This window comes from Ctenopharyngodon idella, chromosome 2 (assembly GCF_019924925.1).
Source record: "Ctenopharyngodon idella isolate HZGC_01 chromosome 2, HZGC01, whole genome shotgun sequence".
NCBI lineage: Eukaryota > Metazoa > Chordata > Actinopteri > Cypriniformes > Xenocyprididae > Ctenopharyngodon > Ctenopharyngodon idella.
The window spans coordinates 8,777,982-8,798,918 of NC_067221.1; positions in this window are offsets into that span (position 1 = coordinate 8,777,982).

Here is a 20,937-nt window from a genome sequence, read left to right on the forward strand (position 1 = left end):
TCTGCGCCCATTGCAAACCATGCCATTTTTACTTCCTTTTCAGCTTAAATGTTTCCAGGTCAATATCTACCTTGGGTTGTTTCGCCACGTGTGTAAATGCAGATATTGGTATGGGTCACTTTTAAAAGATGATGCAAGCTGGTTAACAAAAAAAAAAATATATAGTCAACAAATCGGAATTGGGCATCAAGACCTGCAGTGTAAATGCAACCAAAATGTCCTTGTCGAATCTAAATATGAACGGTGTAAATAGCCAGCTGCAGTTCTATCAACATTGAAAGCAACACAATGTGTGTTCATTCTTCTAAGATCTGTCACTGCCATTTTACACTTTACTAAACCTATAGAATGCAATCTGCTTTAAATGAGCTGTACTCTGACTCTACATATACCCCACAGAGCCAATTAAAATGCCCGAACTCTGATGGAAAGAGAAATGATGGCAGAAAAAAAGAGTTAGCACACCTCAGGTTCTATGAAAATACTACGTGACCAATTTTCACAAACAGACTACATCTTTTTGCTCTATCAAACACGAGCCGGATCTCAATATGAGAGAACAGGCATGATAGATGCCTGCATCTCATGTTGAGACGGAGGGCAAAAAGAAGAAAAGAAAAAAAAATCCTTCTAAAAACAAGTTTGTCAACAATAGCAAAAGCCTTCACGGCTAACCAATCCCCGCCCTCTCTCGGGAATCAAGGCCCATTGAGATCTCTAAATACTTCTCTCCAATCTGATCCCTAAGCAATCGATGAAAAAGCAGACGTCGTCTTTGATATTCGGTCTTGGAAGGCTTCTACTCCCCCTCGTTCATACCTGTCTGTCTTGGGCTGGACTGAGGGGATGTGAAGTAGATGGGAGGGGAAGCGAGCTCTGAAGCAAATGCCTAATGAGTTTAAAGCTCACTTTGTACTGCATTTTTCTACTTTTAAAAGCCTCCCTAACAGATGCCAGTGGGGACTGCAGTCGCTCCGCAACAGACTCCTGCGTAAATAACAGCTTACATAGAGGAATGAGACTCAACAAAGCAGAATAAATATTTGCGATAATAAAAGATAATGATAACGAGTTCATTATAAGCCCTCCAATAAACAGCCTTTCTGAAAAACTGTCAAGAGAAGAGAGGGACATTGTTTGTAAGATGTTAGATGTAAAGCATTTGCAGTGGGGAGGGTTGATTAAGCTTATCACTACACATCTAAATAGTGAAACAGTTGTCATGAAATGTGTTTGATTGGCTTAGCAATGCTTGAGTGATTGTAGAAAAGGACGGAAATAAGGTTTAAATGGCTACAAAACTAATGCACAATTATAGCTATTGCATTTGGACAAATATCAAAATTAGTCTGCTTTTGTAATTTTAATGTGTTCTTTATGTGCTCAGAAAACGATTGCAAAGTCTATTACATTATATAGATTTTTGTATTACACGTTTTTTTCGAACCAAACCTCTAATGAATGCTTTCTTTAAGCCGCAGCTAATTTAAAATGAGTAACCTCACCTTTACAGCATCCAATTAATGCAGTCATGTCAGGGAATTATTTAGAGCGTTGATATAATTTTAATGTAAGCAGAATTAACCTATTAGCAATCCCTAAATGAGAGATTTGTCCATGCAGCCAGATAATTATCTTAGTCATGAGAATGTATAGGAACTTTGGACCTCATTACTCTCTCCACTCTCACCGCTTGCCCTTTTACTCTCTGGACTTTATTCCCCTATTGGTCTCCCTTTAGTGCACAACAATAAATCCACTTTTTATTATCTTGGAATGGCAGAATATGGGAAAACAAAATGTTTGCATCTTATCTGAAAACTTAAAGGGATAGTTCACTCAAAAATGAAAATGATCCATAATTTACTCACCCTCAAGCCATCCTAGGTGTATATGTCTTTCTTCTTTCAGCCAAACATAATCGGAGTCATATTAAAAAATATCCTGGCTCTTCCAAGCTTTTTAATGGGAGTGAATGGTACCCAAGATTTTGAAGCCCAAAAAAGCACATCCATCCATCATAAAAGTAGTCTATACGGTTTATAAAGGCCTTCTGAAGCGAAGCGATGCATTTTTGTAAGAAAAATATCCATAATTACAACTTCATAAACCTTAATCACTAGCTTCCGGTAATGGCCATCCGCGCGTTCACAAGAAAGTCGAGTTTCGGCGTATGGCGTACGATGTAGGAGTAGCGTAAGCTTTGGTGAGAGTAGACGCCTCTCGCGGTTCAAACAAATAGGGCTGGGCAACAAACTCAAGCTTCTCCGACATTTCTCTTTAAAAATTCTCATTTTAGACTTCTAATTCGTGAAAACAAGTAGAACACTGTGTTTTGTTTTGCTCTATCCTCTGCTCTTCCTCGTTCGTCAATACGTCACTCTTCGACCGGAACTAGACTTGCGTACGGCCATTACCGGAAGCCAGTTATTATAGTTTATAAAGTTAGAAATATGGATATTTTTCTTACAAAAACACTTCGCTTTGCTTCAGAAGGCCTTTATTAAGCCCCTTGAGCCATATGGATTATTTTTATGATGGATGGATGCAAATTTTTGGGCTTCAAAATCTAGGGTACCATTCATTCCCATTATAAAGCTTGGGAGAGTCAGGATATTTATTAATATAACTCTGATTGTGTTCATCTGAAAGAAGATAGTCATATACACCTAGGATGGCTTGAGGTTGAGTAAATTATGGGATATTTTTCATTTTTGCATGAACTATCCCTTTAACATTACAATTAGAGCCACGCCGAAAATACATCTCATTGTCATTCTGTCTCTTCCATTCACTTCTCTCATGGCCAGTAAGGTCCTAATGTTTTTTTGTTTTTTTTTAATTATTATTATTATGAAACTCACTTTCTGCAAATGAAAGTGATAATAACAAAAGTTCAGAAAAATACAAATAATGCTAATTTAAAATAATTTATAAATCTAAGTCTGTGAAAAACATTATTTCAATGTATATGCAAATGCCTGTGTCATTTCATTTGTTTTCTCCTTTTTTTAGCCTTAAGCTTAGTATATGACTTGTATTCTTATCTGACTGCCTGTCCTGGATTTGTCACTTATTCAAGTTGTTTTGGTGAGAAAGCCACATAAATATTGACATAAAAATGACTGGAATAATAATAATATATAAAAAAAAAAAAAAAAACCCTAAAAAAAAAAATAATACACTGCTCACTAAGCTAGAATCAATGTGTTGTTTACAACAGCAAACCAGTGGTTTTTAGCTGCCAATGACCGCTAACAGGATGTGGATGTGTGGTGCTTTAGATGGTGTAGGGAAGGCTTTGTCGGAAGTCATTGAAAGCTCCCAAGATACCCATCAGTGGACCACGTGGCCTTGAAATGCGTCTGACAGTACCCAAGCTCTCTATTAGCAGTCCAAGCACCTGTCATCACAAACAAGAAAAGCTCTCCTCTGCATTGTTATCCACAGTATTGTTGCACTGGAAAAAATACACATCTTAATCAGTATTTTTGTATCGTTTTTTGGATAAAGAATATAAATATCCTTAGAAAAGAAACTTTTGAGAAGCAAAAATTGTGTAAAAGAAGACACTTTTAAGAGAATATATTGAAAACAGAATGTTGAAAACAGTTGTGCTGCTTAATATTTTTGTGGAAGCCGTGATACATTTTTCTTTGATGTGAAATTATGAATGTCTTCAAATTAATCTTAATCTAATGTGTCCTTGCTAAATAAAAGTATTAATTGCTTTTAAAATCTTACTGAGGGCTAGTGTAAATTGAATTAACTTTATTTTCAGGATTTTTTTTTTTTTTTAAGTCTTAACCTGAATGCATGTTGTTAGACTTAGCATCTTTAACATTACATTTTAGTACAGTTACAATACAACTGAACTAATAATTACTTTATTAGCACTTTCTGCACCTTCCATTCTTCAAGCTAACATCAAATCATGTAGAGAGATATACAGTCAAACCAAAATTTATTCAGACACCAAAAAATGGTAAAAAAAAAAAATATGACAAGATCTCAGAGTTAAACTGTGTCAGAAAAAAATTAGCTTAATTATGTCAGATAACACTTAAACAAAACATGGTCAGGTCAAAGTGTCTGAATAATTTTTGGTCCCAAATTTTACTGGTAGTCCACTGTATGAAGAATTTTTGGGTATATGTTACAGTTTACTTTATTTCGCTATCCTCACTTACATAAATGAACTATAGTGTCCTCCACTAGTAAATATATATCAAAAATATCAAAAATGTCTGAATAATTTTTGGTTTGAATGTACAACAGCTTGTGACAAATCATTTCATGTGACCTTACCGGATAACACCAACAGACTGCATGCTTAATGACAAAAGCTGTCTCACTGTCTCAACTACTGCGCAATGTGTCAGTGATTTATTAGCTTAATTAGCACTTCGGACATTGTCACTGGGAGTTGTGGTGGTTCTGCTTTATGATGCAAGCCTATGCATTATGGAAAGCCCATTAAGTAGGAGATTCTCCCTTAAGATCTTAAAGCTTAAAGGGTTAGTTCACCCAAAACTGAAAATTCATTAAAAAATTCATTAAAAAGTCATTAATTATTCGCCCTCATGTCATTCCAAACTTGTAAGACTTCGTCTTCAGAACACAAATTAAAATATTTTTATTGAAATCTGAGTGATTTCTGTCCCTACATTGTCAGTCTACGCAACTACCATTTTGATGCTTCAAAAAGTTCATTAAGAGATATCGTAAAACTAATCCATATGAATTGAGCGGTTTAGTTCAAATTTTCTGAAGAGACTCGATCACTTTATATGATGAACAGACTGAATTTAGGCTTTTATTCACATATAAACATTCATCAGCCAACAGAAGCTCAACCGAACCTGCTTGACACGAAAAAACAAATGTCATTGGTTCTTGCAGAAGCTCAAACGTGCTGCGTAACACACGAGAATGAACCTCATTGGTTCTTGCACGTCAAGCAAACATGCCTGAGCTTCTCTTTACCATACCTGATGTGTGCATTGATGAATGTTTATATGTGAATAAAAGTAAATCTGTTCATCATATAAAGTGATCAAGTCTCTTCAGAAAATTTGGACTAAACTGCTCAATTCATATGGATTAGTTTTACGATCTCTTTATGAACTTTTTGAAGCATCAAAGTGGTACACAGCAAAATCCTCAGAGTTAAATCAACTCTGCTCAGAGAACATATGGTCCCTCTCTACATAACAGTTAAAATAACACTGATGCAGAGTTAAAGTTAATGAGAAAATATGCTGTTTGTGGAGTTGTTTAATCAGATCTTGAGAGATTTAATGTCTTTTATCTTCAGTTGATTTCACCTAAGGCTGTGGCTGGAAGTCATTTGTAGTTATTGTGTTTCTCTTCAGAGATTCTGCTTGTTAACAGCAGGTGTTCATCACTAATGTTCAATCATAACTTAATTATCTCATTAACTTTAACTCTGCTTCAGTGTTACTTTAACACTATGTAGAGAGGGACCATATGTAATCTGAGCAGAGTTGATTTAACTCTGGGGATTTTGCTGTGTAGTTGCGTGGACCATCAATGGAGGTATAGAAATCTCTCAGATTTTATTAAAAATATCTTCATTTGTGTTCTGAAGATGAACAAAAGTCTTACGGGATTGGAACGACATGAGGGTGAGTAAATGATGACAGCATTTTCATTTTAGGGTGAACTAACCCTTTAAGGTAATAGCCACTAAGGAACCTGCAGTGAATGGCTGAAACAGTATAAGCAAAAAAGAACTATGTGTGGACAAAATACTTGTAGCTGAAAACCTAGTGCGTTGAGCCTGGTAAGACTTAGTCTAAGACCATACTACCAAATGAACATCATTAAATATGGCAGCACTCCTGCGACAATTAGGATCTAAAACCATTACTTTTCTATGGCACCATCACAGTACATTCAGTCCTGTCATTAGTGACAATGCAGAGTAAAAATTGCATTACTCATTGAGCCACTTAGAATCCCTCTTTCAATGGCTGTCACCAGGTCAATACTGCCCTCTATAGATAATGCATCGCTCCCTTGAGACCTCCATCTCTGGTTCATGTGGTAAATGTGAACACTTGAATACTGTGTTCCACAGGTCAAGGTTCACTGTCTGACAAAGCGCAGTTAAAAGAGAGAGTTTATCAGGCTGGGCTCAGGACTATTAATGAGGAATAGAAAAGCAGGTGGTCTCTTTATCTGTGATAGAGGTCAACCCTACCAGAGAAAATGGCAGGAGGATTAGATATGGGGATTAGGTTGTCTAGTAATTGCAGCTCATGGAAGAAAAAATATATATGCAAAATCCCTGTTAATCAATATATGAGGTGCAACTGTGGGCAGCGTGATTTTGTGCAAATTGTTCTATAGTAATTTGAGATGGCAATTTAAAACTCTAAGAAAAAAAGGAATAATTAAGCTACCTATATAGAGAACAGAGGGAATTTGAACATGTGACCATTTCCTGTAGAGTTAAAAAAGTGATAAAGAAGCACTTGTTAAAAAAGAAAATTATCCAAAAATATATCTGAGACAAAATGTACACTACAGTAAAACAGTTTATAAATTGATCAAATGTGACAGTACTTGTTACACTGTTACAAAAATAATAATAATAATAATCAAATAAATGCTGTTCTTTTAAACTTCCTATTCATCCACGAATTCTAAAAAAAAAACTATCACAGTTATCACAAATATATTAAGCAGCACAACTGTTTTTAATAGTGATAATAATAAAAAAAAATCAGCATGTTATAATGATTTCTGGAGGATCATGTGACACTGAAGACTGGAGTAATGATGCTGAAAATTCAGATTTGTCATCACAGGAATAAATTACATTTTAAAATATATTAAAATATAAAGGAGTTATTTTAAATTGTAATAATATTGCACATTATTACTGTTTTTACTGTATTTTTGATCAAATAAATACAGCTTTAGTGAGCATAGGAGACTTCTTTTTAAATGCATTTTAAAAAATATTACAGACCCAAAACCTTCGAACAGCAGTATATACTAATAGGCTACATTTTAAACTGTCTAAGGGTCAATGACGTGACGGGTCATTTTTTTGTCCAAATGCCTTAATAATAATAAAAAACAAAGATATGACATCCAAAGTATGTAAGGTAGTACAACTAGATCTCTTTTATTGAATCCAAAAGATTTTAATTATATTTTGCTACATATAAAGGTATTTTAAAGATCAAGTGTCAAATGGTCATTCGGTTTAACCGTCCATAGGCCAATACAGCCATTTCATTTGTGATTAAAATATCTAAAAATGTAATAAATGTATATATTTTTTTATTCTGGCATGATTTTATAACATCATATATCAACATAGTGCAAAATGGTATTAAAATTATGTGTAGTCGTTGCTTTGTTATCAGAAAGAATGTCCAGAAAAATTAATTTCATTGATGTCATTCGGAGTAACCAATATAAAGGGACCATTTTGGATCAAGTCATGTGGTCAATATCATGTGACAGGATGGGATATCATTCAGACACCTGCAAAGGACCACATGGTCATGAAGCAAAGTAACTAACTCTCTTTTAACTATTTGAAAAATTCATGTTTTCACTTGCTTGCATGTCCCGAAACATCAGGTCATTCGGTACAACCGCTATAAAACATGGAAAATGTTGTAATATTTTAAAAACTTGTACTAAATATAAAATGTTTGATTCTCCTTTTGCTAGCTAGCTAGCTAGATATCAGCCTGTTAGCATTTTTTGAAAATATCATCATTCGGTAATAAGTGTCATTCGGTAAAACCGAAATTTTGGTTAAACCGAATGACTTTTTTGGTGACTAATTTTGTCCATCTTGTAAAAAATGACAAAAGCAGTGTTAATTGATTATAAAAACCACATAATCTCATTGTTAACATTTAATAAAACTTCAAAATTAATTATATCTCCATTAGTTTTTTTTTTTTATTTATTTTTTTTACATTTTTTAAAAACCTTATTCGTCAATGACCCATAATACATTTATGTGTTATATAACATACATATACATATTCTCTCACATATACACACACCATTAAAGAAGTGATAAAGAAGCACATGTAAATTAGAAACAGAGAGAATGTGACAAACGTACGTTCACAATTTAGCTTGCTGTTGAACAGTTTTCATTAACAGCAACCAGAATGGCGAAGAAGATGACACAAGCTCAAGGTTAACCCAGATAAGGTGTGATGGCTTCAGCAGTGTTTTAATATTGTCTGCCACGCTGTTCCTACCACCAGATTTATAGTGTGAATAGAAATCTAGCTTGTCCCCGGGGCCACTGCTCCTAACGTTTGTATTTTTTTTTTTACAGATTGTCATTCCATTGTAAATCTCAATGAATGATTGCGTCTTCCACAGACAAATCAGACCAAAATGAAAAATGTCCACTTATTATGGAGAAATAGAAGGGGATGCCTTTGGCAGATGGAATCTCATTGAACGGATGTCTGGGGTGTTTAAGTCTCCGGATGAATCCGTCATCTATCATCCGCAGATGGAGAGTGTTGCGTGTGGTGGTAAAGGACTCTAGTAATAATTCTAGTTAATCATTGTCAGTGAATGGCAGAAATATTAACTATTCATTACCTCTCTTCACACCTCAGAAATGAAGTATCGATGTATCTTAAAACAAAAACATCGCTGCAGGACATGATCTTGATGGTGGCAGAGCAGTGAAGCTCTATTCAGCGATTCTAGATGCACATCTTTTGGCCTCGTCACGGCATGCGTTGCGCGCACAGAAATACAGCGGCTGATGAAAATTCATTGGATGTATTATTTATGCAACTTCTCACAGTAGCACAAGAGCCGTTGAGATTGAAAATGCATGTTGTCAGCTGCTGACTTCCCTAGGTTGAAATCAATAGAGAGAAGCACTAACCTGCCACCAGCCCTGATGACTGATTGAATTCAGAGAGGCTGTGAGGCTTAACGCACTTCAGAAAGGAAACTGCAGTCTATTGGAGGCATGCAGCGGAATAATATTCCAATTCTGGTGTGGATGGTTTTCCTTCCCAGAGTGCACTGCTCTTACCCTTCACTGCTCAGGGACTGCTATCGATGAATAGTCATCGGGATTCTGAAGCGGGGCCCACTTCAGTGCAGGCACCCTTCGCAATCTCCGTCTTGTCCCTGGAGCGCTTTACTTGTTCATTCTGTTTGTGAGCGAGCAACCAGGCAAAGGGCTAATTAAATTACCTCAAACTGCTTTATTGTTACCTCGATGAAGTCCATCTTATTTATAATGGATTTGTGAGTGCATATACGCAAACATGGAACTATCAAGGGTGGGAAAAACTTTTTTTTCTCAAACTGACACTGCTTCTGACCTTCGCAGATTGATCTTCAATGCACTACATATGGTAATTCGGTGACACTTTACAATGGTTTCATTGTTAAAGGAGTAGTTTACTTCAGAATTAAATTTCCTGATAATGTACTCACCCCCAAGTCATTCAACATGTTCATGTCTTTCTTTCTTCAGTCAAAAAGAAATTAAGGTTTTTGAGGAAAATATTCTCTTGGGTACAACGGGTTGAAGGTCCAAATTGCAGTTTCAGTGCAGCTTCAAAGGGCTCTACACGATCCCAGCCGAGGAATAAAGGTCTTAACTAGCGAAACGATCGGCCATTTTCTAAAAAAAATTAAAATGTATATACTTTTTAACCACAAATGCTCATCTTCCACTGCTCTGCGATACGCCACGCATTACGTAATCATGTTGGAAAGGTCGCGCATGATGTAGCCGGAAGTACCGTGGTAGGGCGAAAAACTCATCTCATTTTCTCCTCCAACTTCAAAATCGTCCAACATCTTTGTTTTACCTTTTTTTGTAAAGGCAGTTTGACTTTGCACGTTCGCTTTGTAAACACTGGGTTGGTACTTCATTAACTACATTAATCTGATGCTACATGACTTTCAGAACAAAGTCACCCTTCGTGATTTAGTCACCTGGTCAGACTCTTGGCACAAATTACAGCAGTTTTCCTCTAGGCATAATTGTGCATGCAAAACCATACCATCCAGAGCTTAGTCCCTAATCAAATATCCAGTAGATGTCCATGATAAGCTTGTGTTAACTTAGTCCGGAAACACTTTCACATATCAAATGCTGGATAACCCAACTGACCTGAATTTTCTGCAGCATTTGAGCTTTTGATTGTCATGTGCTGCCTGCATTATTATAAGACATGTATGTTGAAGTGGTATGAAGTGTGATTGATGGCGCCTGATTCTCTCAGGGTTCATAAAGAGCTAGTAAATGACTAAAGTGACTGAAGATGTGTTTGATATGTCAGTTATGGTGACATAAAGGGATCATGGATTCATTTCAGCACTATAAGAGCCACACATTTTGAAAGGGTCATTTTAACTTAGCAGTGGTATATATTGAGAGTATTTGTGCTTGAGTACTATTCAAACTGAATACTGAGTACTTTTATTCAATTACATTTAAAGATACTACTGTAGTCAGTAATTTTATCCCTTAAAACTCATCTTTGAATACCAAAAATGGCATATTTAAATGTTTTTTCCTGTGAAAAAAATTCTTCATGCCTTAAAATAGCTTGAATGTAACTACACCCTTGACTCATTTAGTATACGCGAATCAATGAATATGCAAATTAGCCCCGCCTCCACTCACTCGCACCAGCTCAGAGATCCACTCGGTCAACTTACTAAGGTAAACACTGTACAATGGTATCGTATTTTACAATGTCGGACACATAACTGTAATTAATATGGTTAGCTTTTTGCTTGATTACGTTATCAAACAGCTAATAATGTGTTGCTAATGTTACACAAACCATGTTCCCGTTCGCCATCTCAGAGTCAGACAGCTGCCTTCTAAAAGTATCCTTATAAATGCTTTAAACAACTCAGAACGCTGTTGAAATCAGACCATTGGTGGTGCTATACATGTTAAAAAGCTTTAAAAACCATATATTTAAATATTAATTGTAAATAATACCATATAGTAAATTGCCTGTATTGGCTGTAAATGGTCTTTTCCATCTGTGCTCTAGATCAGGGGTCTCCAAACTCAGTCCTGGAGGGCCACCATCCTGCAGAGTTTAGCTCCAACCCCAATTAAATACGCCTGAACCAGCTAATCAAGGTCTAATTAGGCATACTAGAAACTTCCAGGCAACATTCTTGTCTGAAAATGTGGTCCTAACCCTATATCCCCACCCCTAAACCTAACCCTACCCATAACTTATCCCTATCAGAGGGAAATGATAAGTGAATAACACTAATGTAGAAGCACCTAACCCTGGTTGTAAGTCTTAACTTGACATAAACTGTAAACTTGTCCTTCAAATCTGATTGGTTGATTGTAGGGGAATAACCTCATGTCACGATTCAATACATATCACGATACTGAACTCACGATATGATATTATTGCAATAGGCCAAGACATATGGTAAAAGGATAACAAAAAATGTACTGTTGTTTAAAATGCTAAAAAAAAAATTATATTGGGGGTGGAAATGAATAGGCTTGGACTTGGTGTTGGTAACCCAATGCAGGACAATGGTGACACCAGAATAAAAATATTCATGATTCTAAGGCTGAAACTGAATTATTTTAGATGAATATGTTTGCACTCTGTCACTGACTAGATATATATAATGTAGTACTGACACTAAAACTCCGTAGACTTGGATTTTTTCTCTCATAGTCATTTTCATTTTGGGTGAACTATGCTTAACACATATTGTCACTATCCATGATACGATATTGTTGAATTTTTTTTGAATTGTGACACAATATATTGTTACACCCCTAGTTGATCGGAATGTTATTCCAAGATCAGCAAAGATGTTGATCCAGGAACATGTTGTACTTGGTGAAATCACGTTCACCTGCTGTGTCTGGATGGTGACAGCACCACAGTATTTGCACAGTTTGGGGTAAATCAAGCTAGGACAGGAGAGGAAAAAGCATTTTAATATCACAAAAATCATACACTTCGACTTTAAGGACACCATCAAAACTTGAGCTTGTATATAGCTTAAAAATAACAACAGCAGCAGTTCCTCAAACATCTATAGTTATAGCTCCATCTCATACCAAAGTTTGACTTTGCTTTAAGATGAATGTCTTTGAAAGCTGGATTGATCAAAAAAAAAAAAAAAAATGCTCTTTCTAAAATTAAACGTAGCATGTCAAGACCACCAGCTGTGAAGCTGTGAATGGAGTAAGTGATACCAGCAAGCTTGTTCTCTGATGACTGGGAACTATTGCGGCTGGGTGGGGACACTGCAATCCCTAAAGCTTTTAACAAATACCTCAAATATCTTTTGTCACCAGGTCTTGCACTGAAATGAATGACACACCGGAGGACAATTAAATGTTCTGCACTCTCATTTTTCACAGTTCGGTATATAGCCTGGCTTTACTCAGTTTCATATTTCACTTGTTTTCTGATTGGAACTTAGTTCCTTTCTATCCAAGTTATATTCAGCCCATAATAGCAGACATAAATTCCAACAACCTTTAGCATTTCATTATTATACAGTTGAACTTATGAAATGACATGCCCCACAGACGTCGTCGCATCAGTTAAGCTTTTTTCGTAAGTTGAATAGGGAAGGCGTAGGACATAGCATAAGCGTTTTGAACTGCGAGAGGTGTTACACTTTCTTTCTAAGTTGAATACAGAAGGCAGCCTGGTGAAAGCTAGATATTTTACTTTATAACTTGTTAAATATGGATATTTTTCTTACACAAAGACATGGCTTCGCTTCAGAAGGCCCTTATTAACCCCAGGTGAAAAAAAGTACACTATCATAATGTACTTAAAGTGCTCTATTTTTGCACACTAATTTTGTACTTAATATACTAAAAATTCCTAAGATAATCTTAAGAACTCAACTGTGCTATTTTGAGACACCATAAATATGAACTAAAATATGCTTTTAAAGGGATAGTTCACCCAAAAATGAAAATTTGTTAAAAAAAATAAATTCTGTTTGGTTTCTCGCACAAACCGATCGTTTCGTGTCTTAGGACATCAATGTGTCGGCACGAGCCGCAGGGTTTAATTTGGATTTGTCTGTGCATGTTTTTTTGACTCTTATAGATGGAGTTCCCATTGACATGCATTATACGACTGACAGACTGCAAGAGTTGGAGTTAAAAATCATCATTTGTGTTCTACTGAAGAAACAAACTCACCTACATCTTGGATGCCCTGGGGGTAAGCAGATAGACATCAAATTTTCATTTTTGGGTGAACTATCCCTTTAAAATACTATCTCTGTATTTAAAAAATGTATTTAGTTACCACTTGTAGCACACTATGGGCTCAAGTGGACTTTAGCACGGACTAGCATCTTAACATCCTATTACAATACAGATAGAGCTCCATACTACTGTAATAATAATAATAACGCAGAGGAAAAAACGGTTTGTTTTAAAGTTATGTAAGTGAACCGGGCCCACAGCTATGTTGTAAACTCCCATGTTAGCCGAGCACAAACGTGAATAGCTGATAATGCATTACACTTTGTAAACAAAAGTCGTGCTCCATCCTTGATCATTACTCCAAGTAATAAGACAGACAAGCTGCATTAATCGACACATTTTTAGACAATTTTGGACCCACATCTGAATAGCAGAACTACAGAAACGTGAGTTAGCCGGTTAGCAGGAGACATACAGACTACACAACATAACATACAAAATTATGAATTTTGAACGATCGCTAGAAAATATAAACATCAATTATTAATCATACTTACAGGTTGAGATTCAGAGGAGCAAGCTGGTCCAAATAAACTGGGCATTGATCCATATTTTAAGACCAAGCGTTTTGTGAATCCTGCGTTAAACTTCCTGAGGTTTGAGAAGCAGTCGTCAGTAAAATGACGGGAACACAACAAAAGATTGTACTGCTGTGGTATTGTTGAAAAAACGAATTTTTCCTGGCGTCTCCATGCACGATAAGTGGGCGGGCAATATGCTAATGTTTCGTTGTGACTTCACAATGAAAGGTCTTGGGATTTGTTTAACAAACGACTCATTTAATTGACTCAGAGTCGACTCTTACTTTTGAGAGACAATAACTTTATATACGGTGCACTTTCAGATTTAAAACTTTGCAGGATGTTTTCATTCACTTAAAGCTATGTTACACACTACATGAAAGGTAATTTACAAAAATCCATTACAGGGGCACTTTAATATTTTCTATTTTAGCCATATGTGACTAATAAACATCTTGAAGATTCTACAAGGGAATATGTAAGCTTATGAGCAGAACTGTACATGACAGAGTTCTAAAAGTGTTCTTCCTCGCTAGTTTCAGAGCACTAAACATGTGGGACTGAGACTGAGAAATACGGCAAAACGGCTGTAGGTGTTATCAGTTTAAATTTACAAGCAAAATTTCACATAGCAGGAGGGAATACATTTAACATGCACTTGAAATGGATGTTGCCTGTGAGGTTAGGTTTTCAGAGCTCTGTCTCATTTTGTTGTACATTTACAAATGGAAAGTGGCTGGTTCCTGGTCTGGCAAGAGAACAAGCACTCTCCAGCTAGAGTACGTGTTGTTTACAAGCATTCAAGGTCTTGTGACCTTCACAATGCACATCAGTCAAACGAAAATCATCAAGAAATGGAAGAAACCCTCCATTCGTCTCTTTTTGACATACTCAAACTGTACCGCAAAACGGCGGCTTCTGTAAGCAAACATTGGTTGCATTATTGATCCTCTTTCTATTTTAGCAACAAAGCTCCCATTGATCAACATTCATGCTTCTTTACCAAACCAGTCAGCATGTCTCCAAATTAGACATTTTGGATGTGTTTATCTTTGTGCTCAGAATAATTCAACAGGCATATACTGAGCAGCAACTCCCATAGCGTACCACAACACACAAGCTGCTTCAATATTGACAAAAAAAAAAAATGACATCAGGAGGCCTGACAGACAATCTATTATTCAAGTCACATTGCAATTTGATGGATTTAAGGACAGAGGACAAATACTCAATCTCTTTTGCTAGAAAGAAACACAGCTGACATCACTGACTCCATGTCAACAGCAGAGCCGCTACACTTGTTACAGTGTCAAGTATCGCTTGGGAAACGCAATAATATGACTACAGACAACATGCATGTATTCCAAGGGGTATATTTCAATATTTGCATCTTACTCAACCAATTGTATGGTTCACCTTCTAAGAACTACCTCAAATCCCAGTGGAGTCGACTAAAGCTAATTTGGTTGTATGAGATTGAACAGACTACAAGGCAACAGTTAGCATTCTGAGACATCATTAAAGCAATCTTCTTCAAGCCTTAAGGAATTTACCAGCAAGCCTTGCTTAATGAATTTTATGGTTGGCTCAACACTGTGCTGTACCTTTAAATAATTCTCTCCCATTGCCTGTTTGAACCTTCCTGATTCTGTCCCAAAGGATATGCATGATACAAGATCTTTTATAACACTGTAGCATCATGAAGCATACTGTTCATCGCTCAACCTTCCCTGTATTTCTATAACGCAGCATAGGACTAGAAAGCTTTTTAAGCTTTTAGAGATTAAAATTCTGTGATTTTCTTTTTCTTTTCTTTTTTTTTTTTTTGTGATTGTCAGGAACTTGATTGCAGCCTGATATATCAGTAGTACACTTCTTCTGCTCTGAGCACTAAAGTGATTTCAGCTACAAGTCACTATACTGTAAAACCCCTGAATCAATCTTTGGAGCCTAAGTCTAAGAAATATACATTTATCTCATCTCCTTAGCTCTATCTCGCTCCGTATAAAAATCCATAGGGATTCTGCTTTGAAGGTGGAGTCACAACAGTCGACAAGTCTTTCAACAGTAGTTGATTAGTGAGATTGCATCAAGATCACGTCTAGCTAAAAATATGTTTCATTACGCTCCCTAGTTTACGTAGTAAATCAGTAAAAACAACACAAAAACAAGTTTGAAATACCGAAGACTCAATTTCCTGCGTCATGATTGTCTGTTAGGGCTATTAGTCAAGGGCATCAACCTATAATAAGTCACTGATATCCTTCTGGTATCCACCTTATTTCCAAAACTTAAGTAAGCTATTTCCTGTGAATGGATCCTTCACAGTAGTGAACACACATGGAGAAGTGGGCAGCTGGTTTTTGGGGGGTTTTTGCTGCGGTGCCTGGGGAGCGATTGGGGGTTAGGTGACTTGCTCAAGAGAACCTCAGTTGTGGGTAATGAGAGTTGAAGAAAGCACTGTTCATTCACTCCCTCCACCATTTCCTGCTGGTACTGAGACTAGAACCCATGACCTTCAGGTAAGTCTGACTCTCTAAACAACTGCCCTCAAATTATTTCCTATTTATTGGGAAAATCTTATTAAAGCCAAAATGATGTTTAGTGTATTAATTGACAATCATATGAACATTAACTGCACAATCTAGATGTGCAGCTTGCTACTGGCGATTCTGGAATTTCAGTAAAATACAGGCTATTTTTGCTGAGTATAAAACTTGCAATACACTTCAAATAATCATTCATATAAGTAAATATGCACTACTTTAACGACAAGGCGATATAGCTGTTGTGGAAAAAACTATAGCCTAGCACAGCAGCAATGTTTACAGTTTATGGCCTGCCCAACTCAGGAACTTGGGTATCAAAATTATCCCAGAGTTTCCCAGCTGTAAATAGGCTACTACTTGAAAGGGCGTTCATGTCCAACTTTTCACTAGGAAAGTCGTATTTACGATAATTCCGTTAGCACGTGAAGCCAAGGCATAAACACAGCCCTAAAAATTGCGGGGGTAAATTTTTGGTGGGGTTTTTGGTAAAATTCGCATTCCAAGGTCTAAATATCATGTTATTTGGGGTCACTTCAACCCGCGGACATGATAAACAACCCGTGGCAACAGTGTTAAAGTAGCCCAATTCCACGGGAAAACCGCGGACTTGGCAACACTGGTCTAGTCATTTCACAGACTACCAATCAAGAGAGCTGATTGAAAAACACAACACAACACAATCAAACACATCCAATCAGAACACTTCCCTTTGTTTGCTGGGCTGCGTTCAGCCCCGACAAAACGTTTTTTAAACGGAAACGGTGGTGCGTTGAACACCCTGTTCTGGTGACGCAATTGTTGCAACTATGGCAGCTGAGAAGGCCATTCTTTGTGTTCTTTTTGAAGAATTTTCGGAGCCTGATCAAATCTGTATAATACCTTTTTTAAAACCTTGTATTTTCTTTCTCATTTTTATGTAAAGCACTTAATTGTGTATAAAATTTGGTATATAAATAAACTTGCCTTGCAATGAAGCTAAAAATATAAACATGTTGATATGCTATATTTTTACTATAAAACTCTTACGACAAACATGTCTTCTAATATCTTCAATTGTTGCATATACCGAGCTGCAGCGGACACATTTGTAAACTTTCCTTGGCCCCGTTGTGCGAGCTGTCTCTTTAATACCACGTGGTTTATATACACGTTGCTGCTGATTGGGCTGACATTTTTGACACACCCACCAAACAAGAGAAAACGTATCTAAAACCGTTTCCAGCAAACATGTTGTTCAACCCGGAAACCGTAGCAAAACGTTGCGCACAGACTTGAGCTTGAACGTGCCCCAGGTCTCTGGCAAACGCGCAGCAGGGAAAAAGTGAAAAACTATGCCCACATACCTTGCATTTTTATGACATCCATGATGCTTCTCCAAATGGCATGCTATTTTATGGGTATCCTTTTAAACCATGAGGGAATTATGATATAATAGCAATACTATTCTAAACTTCCACACAATTGGTATATCATCTTCCATGAACGATACTTCAACGGCTCAGCTTCGGAGTCGGACCGATCAGATTCAGATGTGGGCGGAGCTACCTAGTGCGAGCGCCCACAGGTTGACACGGTAACATGCCGACTCTCACATGCACGAGCCAATTATAGACTAGTTTTATATGTTGAGTAGCCTATATGCAACTGCATTTATACTGCAGACTAAAACATGAACAATCGCTTGTTTGTTGGTAAAAAACAACAACAACAAAAAACACCAACGAGATCTGTGAGTCACACATTCGCGGAAAGAAATTATCTGAATCTCACTGGCCAGGCAACCTATATTTCTTTATTGATGAACAGAACAAGAACAAGCCAATTATTTCCTTAGTCAGAGTGCTTTAAAAAAAGTAATTTGAAACAAAAGGTATAAAGCCAGTGAGCTCATTATCCCCCACCGTGTGAGCGAGTTACCTAAAGGGTCTTCCCGTCAAATCGCTTGGTTTATTCTCCACAGAGCGTGTTCCCTCGAGATTATAAAACAGGAAGAATTACAAAGAAACAAATTAGGGAGACATAAAAGTGTCTCATGGTGGAATACATTATAATTACCTTTCCGTCATTTTAAAGTCATGTACTGCAAAATAAGGTTTATCCAGAGGAAATTTTCATCGTCCTTTATTTGACTTATGTTTGCTGTGTATACCATCCACAAACCATGGGCCATTTTTGGTTATGTAGGCCAATTAGAGACAAGCCAGACAAGTAGATGCGTTGCACACCAGAAAGAAAGATGAGAATGGAGTTGACCGGAGACAGCCAGTCAATTCTCTTGATAGTGATCAGGCAGGTTTCTTAGACATTAAATTCCCTGCAGCATTGCTCAAGCCGGCCTCCAAAACAGTAGAGCAGAGGTAAAGGTCCGCTGGAACGCAAGAGGATGCTGATGGCAATGTTGGACAATAGTAGAAACAGCACTATCTTCCTAGACTCAAAAATACCTAGTGGCCACTAATCAGGTGGTGTTCTCTATCAGTGGACAGATGAAAATTTACAACAAATATAGGGTTTTAAAACTATGGACTTTAACTTTATACAGTTAATGATGCATGGTTAGACCTTTTTGGAGTTGAGCAGCTCATCTCAGCCTCATACATAACAGACTGCACTGCATGCTGAGTGGAGTAATGATGCTTGATATCGCATTCCTTGAAAACTGCCATTTTCTTCTTGCAGATCAGGCAGGTAGCAGCTCCATTAAGAGATCAGAAACATCACGCTTGCTTTGATGTAACGGTCAGAGGTTATTATACATAAATAAAGATTCAAATACACAACAATCAATTCACACATTATATACTGTAAATCATTTTAATGTGGACGACAAAATAAAATGGCTAGAGTAGCTGCAGTGTGTTTAAAAATAGAAATAGGCCATCAGTCAACTGAAGTGTAGACAGGCCCGTTGATTATAATGTAAGCGCTGCAGTTTTGTCACACATGTAACCAAACTTAGCATAACCAAAAAAAGGCTACAGCAGGATATATACATACTTGTTTTATTTGTGCAATATTAATGTTACGTTTAGCAAACCTTAAAGGGTTAGTTCACCCAAAAATGAAAATTCTGTCATTTATTACTCACCCTCATGTCTTTCCACCCCTGTAAGACCTTCATTCATCTTCAGAACACAAATTAAGATATTTTTTATGAAATCCGATGGCTCAGTGAGGCGTCCATTGACAGCAAGATAATTAACACTTTCAAATGCCCAGAAAGCTACTGAAGACGTATTTAAAACAGTTCATGTGACTACAGTGGTTCAACCTTACTGTGATGAAGCGACGAGAATTATTTATTTTTTGGCACACACAAAGTAAATAACTTTATTCAACAATATCTAGTGATGGGCGATTTCAAAACACTGCTTCATGAAGCTTCGAAGCTTTACAAATCTTTTGTTTTGAATCAGTGGTTCGGAGCGTGTATCAAACTGCCAAAGTCGAACTGCAAAATGCGAAACGTTTTGAAATTTCAATAGTTCACGTGACTTTGGCAGTTTGATACACACTCCGAACCACTGATTCGAAACAAAAGATTCATAAAGCTCCGAAGCTTCATTAAGCAGTGTTTTGAAATCGCCCATCACTAGATATTGTTGAATAAAGTCATTATTTTGTTATTTGTGGCACACCAAAAGTATTCTCGTCACTTCATAACATTAAGGTTGAACCACTGTAGTCACATGAATGTCTTTAGTAGCTTTCTGGCCATCTGAAAGTGTTAATTATCTTGCTGTCAATGCAGGCCTCACTGAGCCATCGGATTTTATGAAAAATATCTTAATTTGTGTTCTGAAGATGAACGAAGGTCTTACTGGTGTGGAACGACATGAGGGTGAGTAATTAATGACAGAATTTTCATTTTTGGGTGAACTAACCCTTTAAAGGGAACACCCAAAAATGCCCAAAAATGCAAAATCATCATGTTGCTCCAAACCTGTACTAGTAATCCAACTAGTGTTTATACCAAAACACCAAAAGTTTTACAGTTATCCAATGATTCAGTGATTAAATTTGGGTAACTGAACTCTTGTACTGTTTAGGGTGTTGTGTTCTCAGATAATAAATAAAACCAGTCATAGAAAAAATCTGCTATTCTATTATTTAGCCAAACAAATTTCACATATTGCAACTCTAGCGTTATTTTTAGGCACAATGAAGTGGGTACACACCGCTAACATGTTCACCTGTTGTAGCTTATGAAATAGACAGTCACAACATGTCATCAGGAGAAGCGCTGATTTCAGCCCTCCAAATCTTTTTTGACTGAAACTGACAATTAATTTTTGTGCTGTTTCAGGAGAGTATTTTTGGTTGCTGAAATTTCAGTGCATCACTAACTGTATACATTTCTTTTTTTTTTCTAGGGAACACAAAAGATTATTTTGAAAACGAAAAACATTGTATGTTTTTGAACATCTGTGTTCCACATAAGAAAATCAAACAGGTTTGGAAAGACAAAATGTGAGTAAATAACAATTTTTTGTGTGAACTATCCCTTTTTAAGACGACTACAGGATAAAAGGGCAAACCAGAATGTTAAAATTTATTTGAGTGTCGCACATTTTTAAACTCT